The following is a 17,194-nucleotide window of genomic DNA, read 5'->3' as shown; positions in this document are numbered from 1 at the left end:
GATCTTCACTTCCTCTACCCTCTCTTCTGGGTTCAAACCCAGGCTCTGCCATTTACTGATGGTGATTCTTGCTGTGAATGTCTCTGGTGCCTCAACTTTCCTTTCCTGCAAAATAAGAGTAACAGTGCTTCCTAGATCATACTTTTTGTGTGTGCATAGATTAAATCAGCGGATACACAGAAGTACTTAGAGCGGTACTTGGCACATAACCCCATTAACACAAGCTGTTTGCTCTCAGCCTGCCTTTGTTCCCTCATCTGAGTAGTCCTTGGCCCCCAGTATGGGGGTGGGTGGGTGGGGCTCAGTGCCAAGGCAGGGCTCCTAGATTGGATTCTGGGAGTGACAGAGGCTCCTGTGGGGATGGAAGGAAATGCGTTTGTAGGATACCCGTGATGTGCCAGGCTCAGTGCCAGGCATTTCCCTCCTCTCCAGAGTTGGAAAGCACTCTTCCCTTCCGAATTTACAAAGGATTGAGGCCCCAGAAATGCAGTGAGCAGTCCAACGTCAGCCAGTGAAGGGTGGAGCTAGTGCTTGGTGGATCTGCCCCAACAGCCTGAGCTGGACTCCTACCCACTTCACCTGACCCGCCTGCTTCTCCTTCCAATGCAGCCCAACCTGGTCCCACGAGGAGACAGGGGAACCCAGAGGCTCGAACTGGCAGAGAAATGGGGAGGCTGATGGGGTCTGGGGACATGGTTCATGGCTCTTTCCCTAGGCCTCAGTTTCCCCAGGGTGCACCTCCTTCATGTAGGGACCAGGGCAAATGTGCTGAATGGACCTGTGGTGGGTCGAGCTGCTCCTGGATCTACTCTGCTGGCGCAGTTTGCCCATCCCTCTGTTCTGCGACTGGATGGCAGGCGTTTGAGGGATGTGTTAAAATGCCAGCAATGGGGCTACTTCTGGTTTCAGCTCTGATTGCATGAAGAGCTTGGAAATTGTCACTCCCATCCTCACCACAAGAGAAAACTGAATAAGCTAAAAGTCAGCAGCTTTTAGATGCATCAGAGAATGAGGGTCAGTGGGCAAGCCGCCCCTTGGAAACCTGGTGAAATGGGTGAATACAGAGAGTAATCCCCCAAGATTAGCTCATCTGAAGCAGAAGCCACCAGAGCCAGTAACTCTCAGGAACACTTAAATAGTAATCTTTTATCCTCCCTTCCCCCAGTGATAATTTCAAAAACACATTCTTGAGGTATGGTTGGCATACAGAAAACTGTACATATTTAGTGTATACAGCTCGATGAATCTGCACATAAGTATGCATCCATGAAACCATCAGCACCATTTATGCCATAAACATCCCCATCGACTCCTCCCATTCTCTTCATTAATATGTTATTTTTATTCTGTTGTTGCTATTAAATGGTAATTTTGATGACCTGCTGGAAGCAGAGTATGGACTGGATTGGAAGTTACAAACTTGGCCCCCTCCTAGGCATGCCCATACTTTCATGGGCTTTACCCTCAGGAGCCCTATCCAGTTCACATGGTGAAGATCAGAGAAAAACCCCTTCTGTCTTGGGCAGAAGAAATAAACACTTGAAATAAGCCCAGAGCTTTTTCCATAACAAAGACCTACCCTTCAGAAGAAACTGCTTTCCCAGAGCCTTGTCTGATTGGAGGAAAGGACAATTAGACAATCTCAGCTTTTTCTAGCCTTCCCGTCTCATTTAAGAAGAACAAAAAAGGGCTAAGATATGCTTCTGAAGGTCACAGCCCAGCAACTCAGGCCAAGAAAAAAAAAATCTGAGATTTAATGATAAAAGAGTACAGAATGCTTCCCCTCCCCAGCGTTTACCACCAACACAGCAGGTCTTCAGTACTAATAGTGGATTACAAAGGAAAGAGCTGCAAGACGCAGTTTTTCTTTCAGAAGAAGTTCTTAGGGAAACCCAAAGACAGCAGGGCAGGAAGCAAACAGACAAGGAAATTCTAGGAAGCCAAAGCCCCTGGCACCTATGGCTACAGCAAACCTTACACATAGCCTAGCTCCTAACCAAGTTAACGGAAAACCTCATACTAAAAGCCTAATTGCCTCAGTTCCTATAACCTGATATGTCATATCTGGCTTTCCACAAAAAATTATAAAAGGCAAGGAAAAAGACTCTGGAGAGACAAAGTGAGTAATGGAACCAGACTCAGATATCACAAAGATTTTTTGGAATTAAACAGATAGGAGGTTTAAAATAACTATGATTGGGATCCCTGGGTGGTGCAGCGGTTTAGCGCCTGCCTTTGGCCCAGGGCGCGATCCTGGAGACCCAGGATCGAATCCCACATCGGGCTCCCGGTGCATGGAGCCTGCTTCTCCCTCTGCCTGTGTCTCTGCCTCTCTCTCTCTCTCTCTGTGTGTGACTATCATAAATAAATAAAAATTTAAAAAAAAAAAATAAAATAACTATGATTAATATTCCAGTGGAAAAAGGAAATAACATGCAAGAACACACGGGGAATATAAGCAGAGAGATGGAAACTTTAAGAAAGAGTCAAAAGGGAATGTGAGAATCAAAAACACTAACAAAAATGAAGAATGTCTTTGATAGGCCCATGAGCAGAGTGGACGTGGCCAAGGAAAGAATCAGTGAGCATGAAGATATGTCAATAGAAGCTCCCCAAACTGAAATGCAAAGAGAAAAAAGAATGGGGGGAAAAAGAAAAGAAACAGAATATCCAAGAACTGTGGGACAATGACAACAGATGTAACCTGTGCATGATGGGAACGCCCTGTCACCAAAACTAAGGGAATCTGTCACCAATAGGCCTGTCTTCCAAGCAGTGTTAAAATAAGTTCTTTGAAGAGAAGGAAAATATGTAGGTTGGAATCTCAGATCTACACAAAGGAATAGTATCAGAGAAGGGATAATGAAGGTCAAATAAAATCTTTTGTTTTTCTTATTAAGATTTTCTTTTCTTTTTTTTTTTTTTTTTTTTTACAGATTTTATTTATTCAGGGACACCTGGGTGGCTCCGTGGTTGAGCGTCTGCCTTCTGCCCGGGGCTTGATCCTGGAGACCTGGGATAGAGTCCCACGTCGGGCTCCCTGCATGGAGCCTGCTTCTCCCTCTGCCTGTGTCTCTGTCTCTCTCCCTGTGTCTCTCATGCATAAATAAATAAAATCTTTTTTAAAAAAGATTTTACTTATTCATTTGAGAGAGAGTGAGTAAGCATACAAGCCAGGGAAGAAGCTGAGGAAGTGGGAGAAGCAGACTCCTTGCTGAGAGGGAGCCCGATGAGGGACTCCATCCCAGGATTCTGGGATCATGACCTGAGTTGAAGGCAAGTGCTTAACTGAGTGAGCCAACCAAACACCCCTTAAGGGATTTTGTTTATTTGTTTGTTTGTTTGAGAGAGAAAGAGAATGTGCAAGTGGCGGGAGGGGCAGAGAGGGAGACAGAGGGAGGGGAAGAGAGTCTTAAGCAGATTCCCTGCTGAGCACAGGCTCCATCTCACAACCCTGTGATCAGGACCTGAGCCAAAAACCAAGAGTTGGAGGCTTAACCAGCTGAACCACCCAGGTGCCCCTTATTTTTCTTATTCTTAATTGATCTAATAGATAACTGTTCAAAGTAAAAATAGCAAAAATAATAGCAAAAAAAAAGTAATGGCTGATTACAGCCTTTGTGTAAGTGAAATAAATTCCAGTAATGTTATGAGGGGTGGGAGAGAGGGACTGGGAGCATGCTGCTCTTAAATATCATGAAGCAGTAACGTGCTATTGAAAGTGAACTTAGATTTGTGGTAAAGGAATGTTACAAACATTAGAGTAACAACTAAAACAGCTTTTGAAAGAAATTTAATTGATATTCTAAGAGAGGGGAGAAAATGGAACCATACAAAACCAGACAAGGCAGAAATAAGGGAGAAGATTAAGAAAAGAAACAAGTGCAACACACAGAAAAGGGTTACAAATGTGACTGATATTAACCCAACTAGATTAGCATCACATTAAATATGAATGGTATAAATACAGCAATTAAAAAACAAAGACTCAAGTATCTATGGTCTGTAAGAAGCCCACTTCATTTATTTTTAATTTTTTTAAAGATTTATTTATTTTAGAGAGAGAGCACATGGGGGAGGGGCAGAGAGAGAGGAAGAGAGAGTCTCAAGCACTCTCCATACTGAGTGCAGAGCCCGACACAGGGCTCCATCTGAGCTGAAACCAAGAGTCTGACAAAACCCACTTTATTTTATTTTTTTTAAAGATTTTATTCATTTATTTATGAGAGACACAGAGAGGTAGAGACAGAGGCAGAGGGAGAAGCAGGCTCCATGCAGGGAGCCTGATGTGGGACTTGATCCTGATCCCTGGACTCAGGGATCATGCCCTGAGCCAAAGGCAGATGCGTAACCACTGACCCACCCAGGTGTCCCAAGCCCACTTTAAAAGTAGAGACCCATGTACATGAAAAGAAAAGGAGTGGAGAAAGATATACCATACTAACACTAATCAGAGAAAGCTGGAGCAGCTACGGTAATTTCAGACTAAGCAGACTTCAAAACGAGGAAAACAATCAGCGACGAAATGGGCGTTGCCTCATTGATAAAGGGATGAATTCTTCAAGGAGTTATAATAATCCTTAATGTGCATGCACCTAACAGGAGAACATCAAAGCACATGAGGCCAAACAGTGAAAGAACTGTAAGGACAAATAGACAAACCACCATTATATTTGGGGACTTCACACCCCTCTTTCAGTAACAAACAGATCCAGTGGGAAGAATATCAATAAGGACACAGCTGAACCAAACAGCACCATCAATCAACTGGATTCAGTTTATAGAATATGTCACCCAACAATGGCAGAAGGCACATTCTTCTCAAGTTCACGTGGAACATTCACCGAGATAGATCACATACTGGACCATATAACCCACCTTAACAAATCAAAAAGAACAACATCAGGGGAACATCTAGGGAATGGGCATTTGGTTCTTTTTCCCAAGTTACTGTTTAGGGAATAGGGCCTCTGGAGCCCAACAGGCATGGGGTGCAAGTCTGGCTCCATCACTCACACCGCTGTGTAACCCTGGGCCCGTCACTTCATCTCTCTGAGCCCCAGGTCTACAGAGTGGGGATGATAATGGTAACTACCCCCTGGGTAGGATGTTACAAGGATGAAATAAGACCTTCCACGGATTTAAGCCTTCCTCAGCTCAAGGTAAGGCCTCCATAAATATTCTCTGCTCACTCACTGAGCTAGGAAGAGGGAACCCGGTAGGGAGCCCTTGCTGTGCACCACCTCCTGCTGGTCACCGGGAGACTCAGGCCTCAAACACAGGCCCCCCATCCGGTTCACACAGGGCGATGCGTCACACGTACAACCTTGGGGAGCGGGTGTCCCCAGCTCCCGGCAGGCGGGACGGCAGTGTGAGGTGGGGTCAGCTCAGCTGAATTCAGGAGTGTAGGGTGGGAAGGGTTTCTGACATGGGGCATCTGAGGGAGCCTCCCAAGGACGGGTGTCCTCTCTACACTGAGAATGCAGCCTGCGCGAGCTGAAGCACGGTGTGTTCCAGGACAGGTGAGCAGTCTGGTGTGGGTTGTGGGTCCCAGAAAGGGTCATGGCTGAGGAGGTCAGAGCACAGGGGTTACTTGGCACAATCATCTCATTTTGGAGATGAGCAAATTGAGGTCAAGAGAGGGAAGAAGGGACCCCCCACCCGTGACGGTTGTCGTACTGCTACATGTGTTTCCCTCTGGGACCTGGATGAACTTAGAGAAGGAGACGTTTGATTAGGGAGAAGACTAATTTAGTGATGAGGATATTGATGACAGATAAATATGTGTTAGGGACTCCCGCAAGGAAGGGCTTTCCAGGAGATACGTGATTTTATTCTCGAAAGTAACCCTGTGAGGCAGAAACTATTATTCTCATTTTATAGCTGAGGAAACGAAGGCACCAGTGCTTTCAGGATTTTACCAGACACTGCTGGATGCCTCTTCCACATCCACTCCAGAATGTCTCCCTTGCTCGTAGAGCAGCGATGCTGTTCCTCTGACTTCTTGTCTCACCACTGGAGGTCCCCAGGGGTGGCTCTAGTCTCAGCCAATCATGGAGATTGGTTCAGGGACAGTATGAGATGCCTCCTGGCCCTCCTATGGGTGGAGGGAAGCTAGACGAGTTCTGGAAGGAGTTCCCTGATTGATTGAGAGAGATGGAGTTTGGCAGAGGAGCGCCATGGAGCACCTCTGGACGTTGTGGTGTTTGCATGTGATGTCGGAACTAAGGCAGCCACCTTAGGTCCATGAGGGGACAAGTCTCAGAAGAGTCTGCCACAGAGAGCAGAGGCAGGAATTAATGGGGTCCTGGAAGATGTGGTCGAGGTGCTTGAATTAACCGAATCTAGATGCCCTTCCTCTCATCTCCTTGACACATGAGCCCTAATATCTCTTTTTTCAGGGTTTTCTGCTTGTGGCCACTGAAAGCCTTGTTGGTATAAGGATGAACCCCAACCCCCTCCCCATATCATCAGCCCTGCACCATGTTTCTCATCAATATCCACTGTCTAGCCAGAGTCGATGACCTGCTAATGCATGTTCTCTGGGGCCTCCGGGCCTTTGCACATGCTGGTTTCTCTGCCTGAAGCTTCCTCCCAGGTGTTGGTTGTGCTCACTCTTCTCTCATGAGCTGGCTGCTCCATCACCTTCTGTGCAGAGTCCCACAGCACCAGTCTGTGTGGCCGCCTGCTGTCATCACCCACACTCTCACCTGCCAGTGTATATATCTGCCCCCTCTCCTGGACTGAGCTCTGGACTGAGGACAAGATCTGTCACATTCATTTCCGTGCCCTCATCACCCAGCGCAGGGCCTGGCCTACAGCACATACCCTCTACGTGTCTGTGGAATGAATAAAGGTGCGGGGCCCTCTGGCTGCCCTGGTGCTCACAGGGGGCCTGGGGAGGTGGCGCCCAGCTCAGCAGCAGTCGTAACAGCAACCACCATGCAGCCACTTGCTCGCTAGTGCCGGACGCTGCTCACACTTCATCGCTGTGCCCTCCACGGTGGCACCGGTCACCTGGTTTTACAGATGTGGAAACCGGCTGCGGGAGGCTGAAGTGACTTGCCCGGAGCTGGGATTTCAGTGCGGGTCTGTTGGTCGGTAACGGACTGAATCTCGTGCGTGTGTATACGTATGTGATTGTGCACGTGTGCGCGGGTGCTTGCGATGAGATGGTGGGAGTATTAACACTTTACTTTTCCAATTCTCTCCATATTTCTAATTTTGTTTCAGAAGCATAATGAGGGAGGATCCCTGGGAGGCTCAGCGGTTTGGCGCCCACCTTCGGCCCAGGGCGTGATCCTGGAGTCCCAGGATCGAGTCCCACATCGGGCTCCCAGCATGGAGCCTGCTTCTCCCTCTGCCTGTGTCTCTGCCTCTCTCTCTCTCTCTCTCTCTCTCTCTCTCTCTCTCTCTCATGAATAAATAAATAAAACCTTTTAAAAAAAGAAGCATAATGGGGAAACATTAAAACTATATAGCCAAAGGTTTAGAAAATTAACTTTAGACTGGGCTGTGTGCCTTGAGGACTTCAGTTTCTTTCTTTTTTAAGATTTTATTTATTTATTCATGAGAGACACACACACAGAGAGAGAGAGAGAGACAGAGACACAGGCAGAGGGAGAAGCAGGCTCCATGCAGGGAGCCCGACGCGGGACTCGATCCCAGGACTCCAGGATCATGACCTGGGCCGAAGGCAGGTGCCAAACCACTGAGCCACCTGGGGATCCCCGAGGACTTCAGTTTCTTAAAGAGCCTTTGGTGCACAGGGAGCCCACATACCTCAGTATCCCCAGGACGAAGTCCAAACTGTGCGATGTCAAGGTTTCCCGATGCCCTTCCTTCTAATCTGTGCTTTCCTGAGTTTGGAGACACTTTGATTTTTATCCACCTCCCTCCCTCCCTCCCTCCCTCCCTCCCTCCCTCCCTCCCTCCCTCCTTTCTTCCTTTTTTCTTCTTTCCTTCTTTTCTCTCTCTCCCTTCCTTTTTTTTTTAAATATATATATTTTTTATCTTTAAGTAATTCCTACACCCGATGTGGGGCTCGACTGAACTTCCAACCCTGAGATCGAGAGTCTCAGGCTCCTCCGACTGAGCCAGGCAGGCGCCTGTCTCTCTTTTGCCTTCTTCCTTCCTTCCTCTCACTTTCTTTTCTTTCTTTTTTGCCAGACAGGGCAGATAAAGAGCAAGCATTGTTTGAATTTTTCCAGTGCTGTTTAAACTTATTGTACTTGAAAAAAGGCCGAATCATTAGGTTGATGGGGTGTGGATGGGGAGGTGGGAGAAAATTTAGCTCCGAAAACACACCCCCACCCCCTCTCCTTCTTATTTGTATAAAGCTTTGTTCTGAAGGCTTCTTCGGGGCCAAAGAACAAGCATACAAACAAAATCGGGTCATAACCATTCTGCTCTCTGCCCCTTGCCCAGCTGGAGCCTGGGTGGAGTCCCAGGACAACGAAGGCCTGGGGAGCACGGGGAAGCGGAGCCAGCGCACCCCGGGAGGGGGACCCCACGTGCCCTGGCTCAGGCTCAGAAGGGCAGAGAAGCAACTGGAGGGAGAGGCCAGACTCCCCCTAACCCAGCATAGGGTCCATGCTCAGAGAGGGGAGCCCCCAGCTCCGTCCTCTGGGAAATGAGGCTACACACGGGCCTGGTGGGAGGAAGGACCAGGTCGGGCCAGGCGCTCGGGCAGTGCGGGCTGAACCAGGCTGTGAGGCTGGGCCTGGGCCCTGGGAAGCTTTGGCAGGTCAAAGAGCATGTGTTTGGAGAAACCCTCGTTCTGCTCTTGGCTTGGGAGCCTCAGGCCTGTGAATCGCTTCTTCTCGCCGACATGGTGTTTCCCCACCTCACGCTGGAGTCCTGTGAACCCCCAGTGCCAGCTTCCGCTTCCCAGGCAGGCCGCCAGCAGCCTCCTGCCCTCCCTGCCATGGGGACGTGGTGGGAGGGACAGACTGGGAGGCCTGGGGTCCCCCTTCTGGGAGGAGGCCCTGCTCTGGACACACCAGGTTTTAAGCATCCGGCGTGAGGCAGAGAACAGAACTCTTGGCTGGTGTCAGCAGCCCCGAGCGCCTTTCAACCTGCCACAGAACCGCCAGTGCCACCCTCAGAAATGGGACATCGGGCCTGCGTGTCACCGGGGGCCTTCTCTGCGGCGCGGTCCTCGGGGAAGGGCTGGGCTGGCCAGGGGCAGGCGAGCGGGCAGCCGGGCTCTCTCCTGCCAGGTCCACCCTCGGGGTCTCCCCACATCCGGCCCCGCTCCTCAACGGGGTTCCAGGCGGTGGCAGCTACTGGGTAACGCAGACCAGATGCAGCCCCTTCCCTGGACAGGCTCGGCGGCCTTCCTCCTCGGAGGCCTTGGGGATATTTGAGACTCCATGGAATCTGCCTTTGGAGCTCAGAGTGAAAACCACAGCCCCGTTACGTGAGCACATCTGGTCTCCCTGGGAGGAGAGAGGCGACTGGCCTCGGCAAAGGAGAGGCAAGTCAGGGGGGAACAGTTTGGCCTCCCCACTTCCGACGGGGCCTGGGAGCCCCAGGGAGGGCAAACTCAGTACGCTTGGCCAGGATGGATGACTGACCTCAGGGGGCTCCCTAGTACTCCGGGGTTTAGCAAAGGCCAGGGGCCTCCAGAGGAGAACCTGGGTCCCCTAGGAGAGCTGGACATCCACCGAGGAGCCCCCCACCTCACGCCACCCCGGCCACCAGAGCCCGTGTGTTAAAAGCTTCTGTGTTTGCCAGACTCATCGTTAAAGAAGAACCATTGAAAAGGAGCGACCCCCTCTCCCTTTTCCTCCCCCGGGGCAGACCAAGCAACTGAGTTTGCACCCATGAGTGGGAAATGATCAAAGTCACCGCCCGTGAAGATATCCCGGCTTCTATCACTGCCTCACTGGGTAACTTTGAGCCAATAACTTATTACCTCCAGCCTCAGATTCCTATTTGCTCCGAGGAAATAATGAGCCTCAGAGACACCTGGGTGGTGCAGTCGGTTAACCGGCCCACCCTTGGTTTTGGCTCAGGGTTGTGCGATCGAGCCCTGCATTGGGCTCCGCGCTCAGCACGGAGTCTGCTCCGGACTCTCTCTCTCTCTCCTGTCTCTCCCCCCAGCTCGTTCTCTCTCTCTCTCTGAAAGAAAGAAAGAAAGAAAGAAAGAAAGAAAGAAAGAAAGAAAGAAAGAAAGAAAGAAAGAAAGAAAAATACTGAGCCTTGCCTCAGGGCTTAGGGCTGGCCATACGATGTGCGGAGAAGAGCCTCGCTCAGTAGAGGCAAGTCAACGTTAGCCCCAAATGACATGGATTAAATCCTCCTTTCCCATTTCTAAATAATCCACTACCATCAGAGCTGCCCATCAGCCTGTGTTTGGCAGAAGTAACCGAGACAGCGGGGGGGCGGCCCGCCGGTGGGCCCCGTGGGCCTAGCATCTCCGGGCTTGAGCAGCGGCTGGAAGCTGCCTCCACTCGGCCTCATCATGACTCTTAGGGCAGGAACTGGGGCTGGGGCCACCAGTGTCAGCCCTTCCAGCCCGAGGTTTTCTCTCTCTCTGCGGGGGAAGGCACAGGCAGGGCAGCGGATCCCCAAACTTCAGCTCAGAGCCCACTCACTTGGGTGCTCTGGGAGGGTAATTTTGCTATTTCTTTTCTTTTTAAAATTTATGGGGATCCCTGGGTGACTCAGCGGTTGAGCTTCTGGCCGTGGCTCAGGGTGTGATCCCAGGGTTCCGGGATCGAGTCCCGCATCAGGCTCCCTGCGAGGAGCCTGCTTCCCCCTCTGCCTGTGTCTCTGCCTCTCTCTCTGTGTGTCTCTCATGAATAAATAAATTATATTCTTAAAAATTATTAATGAATTAAATTTATTTATTCATGAGAGACACACAGAGAGAGAGGCAGAGACACAGGCAGAGGGAGAAGCAGGCTCCTCGCAGGGAGCCTGATGCGGGACTCGATCCCGGAACCCTGGGATCACACCCTGAGCCACGGCCAGAAGCTCAACCGCTGAGTCACCCAAGAGCCCCGACTTTGTGGGTTGTAGAACTGACTTGCTTGGCCACTTAGCAACCTCAGTTTCCTCCTCTGTGAAATGGGGACATCAGCTGTGTTAGCTCCCTGGGTGGGGGGGTACTGGTGTGAGCAGTGTAGGGAGAGTGATCAGTGGTTTGGTCATGTGATCCTTCTACTGCTGTGGGGAGAGACCTCAGGCTCAGGGTGTCAGGGATGGGATTGCAGAACGGGTTGTTGCCACTTCCCAAAGATCGGCTCCTAGGAGAAGGGCGCATCCCCAGGTGTGGGGGCTGCGAGTGGGTGGAGCAGGTTCCCTATCAATTTAAGATTTATAGAAGGAAAGAGAAACGGGCTTGCTCAGGGACCTTGAAAGAGGCATAATGAAGCCTCTTCTAGTCTTGCCAAACCCTCCAATGGGTCTCCATCCATGCCCCCCTTCATCCTTCCTCTCATTTGTCCACGTGTTCATGCAGCCGCTCATTCCACGAATACTCCACGAGCGCCCTCCTGGTGTCTGGTGCTGGGGCTACCATGCTGAGTACGGTGCCTGCCCCCATGGGGCTTTTGCTTGATTTATGTGGGGGGAGAAAGAGCTGCAACAAGGAGTGGCACACATCAGTACAAACTCACATTTAACAACTATCAGGAAGTTGTTGGGGGTGTGCCTAGCAGGGGCCTCCACCTGCTGGGTGTCCGGCAGTAGCCTGAGTCCTTGAGGTTGACTCACTGGGTCCCTGCTGTCATCTTCATCTTGGGGAAGGGGGTTTCCCTCTTCCCTTTTTCACAGGCGAAGAAACTGACACTTTTGTGGAAGTCAAATGTTTTTCTCAAGGTCACAGAGCTGGAATGGCTGAGTTTCCTGGCTCATCTCCTCTAACCAAACTCCAACCAACCTGGGACAGAATTTCTAGCCCAGTGAAGATAAATCAGCCACTTAGATTGAAAAGATCGGTGATATTTATGGCCTCACAATTTTTCACCCCTCCCTGTATCCACAAGCTTTGCTCAGTAAATCTGCGATGCTCTCCTAGAATGTTCTGCAGTCCTTGGCGCTGGACTCAGCCCTGTGATTTGCTTTGGCTAATGGGATGTTAACAGACTTAGTGTAAGCAGGGGCTTCACAAAATGCTTGCACATTTCCCCTTTTTGCCTTTCTCCTCTGCCACTGTCATGTGAATGTGACAACTAGCTTGCTGAATGAGCCGACCTGTGGCCCTGAGGCAAGTTACCCGTGTCATCCCCGCCCAGGCCAAGTTAGATCATCCAGCAGACACCCACATGGGAGAGACCCCAGCCAGGATCAGCCGGACTCCACAAACACGTGAGCTAAATGGATGTTTGCCACTGAGGTCCGGCTTGTTTGTTAGGCAGCATCACATGGCAATTGATGACAGATACTGACGGGTATGTAGCCAATGTGACTATAGATTGCAGGTGATGAGGGCAAGGCTGGAGGTCTATCCAAAGCCGGGGAGGAATGGTGAATTCTGAGCTGAGAGGTCAGGGAATGAGTCATGGAACAATTACACAGAGCTGACTCTTAATGGAGGAGCAAGAAGGTGTCCTAGCAGACGAGGCAGGCAAAGGCACCGAGGTGTCCGATTGCAAGGTGTGTCTGAGTAACGGCAAGTCACTCAGTGTGGCTGGCACATAGGAGGCAATGTGGGAGTGAGATTGGACTATCCCAAAGGCCGTTACCAACAATTTCTCCCTGCCTGAACATACACAATGCTCCTCCCAGAAAGAGGAGGGCCTGTGTCCCCTCCCCTTGAATCCCAACTGGCCTCATGACTTTCCTTGATGAAGAGGTTATGGTAGAGGTGACTCTATGGCTGAACACAGCCACGCCAATCCCATGGAGCCAGAGACCTACCCAGCCCCCTGCAGAACTGAGAGGGGGGGCAGTAGAGCGCTGTCATTTCAAGCACTGAGTTGTGGGCTGTTTTGTTACGTGGCAGAGATGACTGAGACAGGTGGCCTAGCAGATGCCTAGTTTCTGGGAGTCTCTGCTACTTCTCACCTCCTCCAGTGCCCTGAGCTCTGTTCCCATGGTTCCCAGACAACTGGCAAGGGCTTTTTTTTTCTGTTTTGTTCTTCTAGGAAAGGTGAGGGGAGTTGTGTGGCTTCCCTAGATCCTTTTTTTTTTTTTTAAGATTTTATTTATGCATGAGAGACAAACACAGAGAAAGAGGCAGAGACACAGGCAAAGGGAGAAACAAGCTCTCCACAAGGAGCCCAATGTGAGACTCGATCCCAGGACCCTGGGATCATGACCTGCCCAAGGCACTCAACCACGGAGCCACCCAGGTGTCCCTCCCTACATCCCATTCTGAAGGCCTTCACCAGGCCTCTGACCCAGGGTGGGGCAGCCAGAGCAGGTGGCTGTGAGGGCCCCCAGGCCAGGGGAATGCTGTAAATAAAAGCTGGGAGGTGGCTGGGAGGGTACTTAGGTGGCCCGTGAGGAGAGCTGTCCTGCTAGTTCTGAGGGTCTGAGACCTGACAGGCCACATGCTTGAGCGATGAGAGCCCTCGTCCCTACAGATGACATCACCCATAATATGCTGGTCATGGCAGGTTGGAACCATGGTGTCGGTGCTCTTGAAGAAGAAAGAGAGGTACAGAGGATGGCATCTTGGGGCCAGCGGGAGGAAGCACAGACCCGGCTCTGGGCCTGGAGGCAGAAGAGTGGGAGACTCCCGTGGCGCGAGGTCTAGGCGTGGCACCCCTTCTGCCCTGGACATGCTGAGTGACTTGAAGCCTCCATTTCCCCATCTGCCAAGTGGTAATCCACTTCCCAAGGGCATAAAGAGGCCTCCAGGTGGTGGGTGGGAGACACACACACGCGTGTTACTGTGGACACTGGGAAGGCAGGGCCTCCCACATGGCGCCACCTCTTCCCACCCTCACAGGCCTGGGTTGGGGCCTTGGCGTCTCAGGCGCACCCCTTCCTCACCCCCTAGCCTCTCCCATCCCCCTGGGCAGAGCTCCGGATGCAGATGGCAGCCAGGGGGCAGCCGCTGACAGCAGGCCAGGATCCCGGGCATCTGGGACGTGGCCTGAGGGGACGTGGCGAGGCGGGAAGCCCAGGCGCTGGGGCAGGTACTCAGGCAAGACCCCCACAGGTCGGCAGGGACGGGGCAGGCAACCGCGGGGAAGTGGCGCCAAGGGTGGTGGCCTGCGCCCAGCTGGGAGGCACGTGCCACCCGATTCAAACGAAGCGCTTTTATCCGCTGCACCCACAGCACCCTTACTACGGAAGCAGAGCGGCCAGTTGGAGGCCTTGTGATTTGGATTCCCAATGACACTATCTGCTCTGTACATGTTGGGGGGGCGGGTAATGTTTTCCCAAACCGGTAACATCAGCCAGCCTGGGACCAGTGGCATCTGCTTCGCTGCAGTGATGGAAGGTGGGGTGGGGGCCCGGGGCCTGGAGCATATAAGAGACACCTTTCTTTTCTCTTTTTCTTTTTCTTTTCTTTTCTTTTTTTTTTTTTTGGCATAGTGTCCCCTTGCTGGAACTGTTCCCCACCACAATTAACCGCATGTTTCCGGTGGGATTTGCCACAATTATTCTCCCAGGTGGTGAGCACCTGACCTACGCTGAGCCAATCAGTGTCTTCGGCAGAGAATTTGGAATCGGAACCAAAAGACTTGGCCAAAGGCCAGCTGTCTTCACATCTAGAGGACACGTCAAGCCGGGAGTTGCTGACAGCCGTGCTTTCCACTCCTGACCGGAGGAGTGGACAGAGCCAGCAGACAGCGGCAAGGTAGGAGAGGGAGGGGGCCGGCTGAGCACCCACAGGGCTCTCAGCCCTGACAGGCACCCTTTCCTGAGACCAACTGGGTCCTGCTCTGGGAATCTGGGAGGCCCTGCAGGCTCCTTTTGGTAACCTCCCTGCCTCTCCCCCCAACATTTTCTTTTTCTTGCTATAGCTAGGAGAGTTTCTGTTGCAACTAAAATAATCGCACCTGCTATAAGGAGGAGCCAGTGAGATCTATTTTTATATGACTGCCATTCCCTGAGCCAGCAGCTTCACCTGCGTGATTTCATTAGCTCCTTATGATGACTGTGGGGTAGGCTTTGTTATTTGCAGTTGATAGATGAGAACACTGAGGCCCAGAGAGGCTAGGCGACTTGCCTAGAGTCACACAGCTGCCAGGAACTTGAGTCTGGGCTGGCTGATTCTAATTGTTTATATATATATATAAAGATTTATATATATATATATAATATATATAAATATAAGATTTATATATATATATTAAGATTTTATTTATTTATTCATAGAGACAGAGAGAGTCAGAGACACAGGCAGAGGGAGAAGCAGGCATCATACAGAGAGCCTGACATGGGACTCGATCCAGGGTCTCCAGGATCACGCCCTGGGCTGCAGGTGGCACTAAACCGCTGCGCCACCGGGGCTGCCCTGGGCTGGCTGATTCTAGAGGCCAAGTAGACCTCCTCCTGCACACTTTTTTTTTTAAGATTTTATTTATTTATTCATTAGAGACACACACACAGAGAGAGAGAGGCAGAGACACAGGCAGAGGGAGAAGCAGGCTCCCTGCAGGGAGCCCAATGTGGGACTCGATCCCTGGACTCCAGGATCACGCCCTGGGCCGAAGGCAGACACTCAACCCCTGAGCCACCGGGCTGCCCTCCTCCTGCACATTTAACCCACCCTGTTAGGGGTTGCATTTGAAAGTCACTGGCCTGGAAGTTCTGCTTGGCCTCCATGCACAGTTCATGATTCTCTGGGCTTATTGGACTCCATTCTATTAAATAAGTTTACATCTTGAGAAAGAGCCAGTTGGGCTTTAAGTTTTTGTTTTTTTTTTTTTTTTTAATTTATTTATTCATGAAAGACACACAGAGAGAGGCAGAGACTCAGGTAAAGGGAAAAGCAGGCTCCCTGTGGGGAGCCTGTTATGGGACTCAGTCCTAGGACCCTGGGATCACGACCTGAGCCAAAGGCAGACACTCAACCGCTGAGCCACGCAGGTGCCCCCAGTTGGGCCTTAAGTTTTCAGTACTGGGCTGGAGGTGGCCTCCTTGGGGAGCCCAGCCAAACCCCTAGACCAGGCTGGCTAGTAGAGGAGGCTGATGCCATGTCCTGCCACAGCTCTCAGGCCTGCCTGTGAGTCATGGACCTGGACAGCCGGGGGGCAGAAATGGTTCTCCCCCAGACCCTAAACCTAAGCCAGCCCCTCTGGGATACCTTTCAGAGTCCAGGTGGCCGTGGTGACCTTTTCCCTATTCTCCCTCACATTTACTTTGCCATGGTCCCATCTTAGGACCCAGGAGCTCTTGTTTGGATTCTCCTGCTGAACAGCCATAGAGGACAAAGCTGATGCCTGGGATAGGCTTGGCCCCCCTCCTCCCCAGAGGTGGGTAGTTGACTTTAGAGGGTCAGATAGAGAAAGAAGACCCAACATGGGCTGGAGCACGGGAAGATATGGGTTCCAGGAGAAACATCAGGAGACTTGGTAACTTCAAGAGGCTCAGAGGAGACTCAGGTACAGGCCAAGTTGTGTAGACAGGCCAGTAGGCTCTCTAGAGACAGCGACCAGTCATCCTCACCCTTTGAAAACCTTTTAAAGTTCCCTCATTTCAAATTCTATGAATGTACAGCTTCCCAAAGAAATGGAGTCATACCATACGACATATATAATTTGTTTTTCCGCTAAATAGATGACAGACATTCTTCCAAATGAACAGAGGTCTGAGTCATTCTTGTTAATAGTTGCCTAACAGTCTATAGACTGGACAGCTCAAAGAAAACTTGGGACTGGTTTCATTGTGAATGTAGATAGAAGAATTCTAAGTAAAATATTAGCAAAAGAAATCTAGCATGACAATAAATTAAAAGAATGCCTCCTAATCCAATCGGAGTTTATTTCAGGAATGCAAGGATGGCCAGTATCGGGAACTCCACCAACTGTATTCATTACATTGATAGACAGTTGAGGGAAACCACGTAATTCTCTCAATAGATAGTAGAAAAGGTTTGCGGGCTGACTGGCAGCGCTTCCTGATGCAGCGGTAAAAAGGCATCCTAAAGCTGGTCAGGGTATTTACCAAACCCCAATAGCAAACCCAGGGGGTTTAACATTTTCATTAAAGTCAGAGCAGACCAGGCTCCAGGGTCCACTGTGACTATTAATCCATGTTGTCCCCACTCGGGACCCAGGGGGAG

Source organism: Nyctereutes procyonoides, unplaced genomic scaffold (assembly GCF_905146905.1).
Source record: "Nyctereutes procyonoides isolate TBG_1078 unplaced genomic scaffold, NYPRO_anot_genome, whole genome shotgun sequence".
NCBI lineage: Eukaryota > Metazoa > Chordata > Mammalia > Carnivora > Canidae > Nyctereutes > Nyctereutes procyonoides.
The sequence above is the reverse complement of the archived record's forward strand: the minus strand, read 5'-3'. Positions refer to the sequence as shown.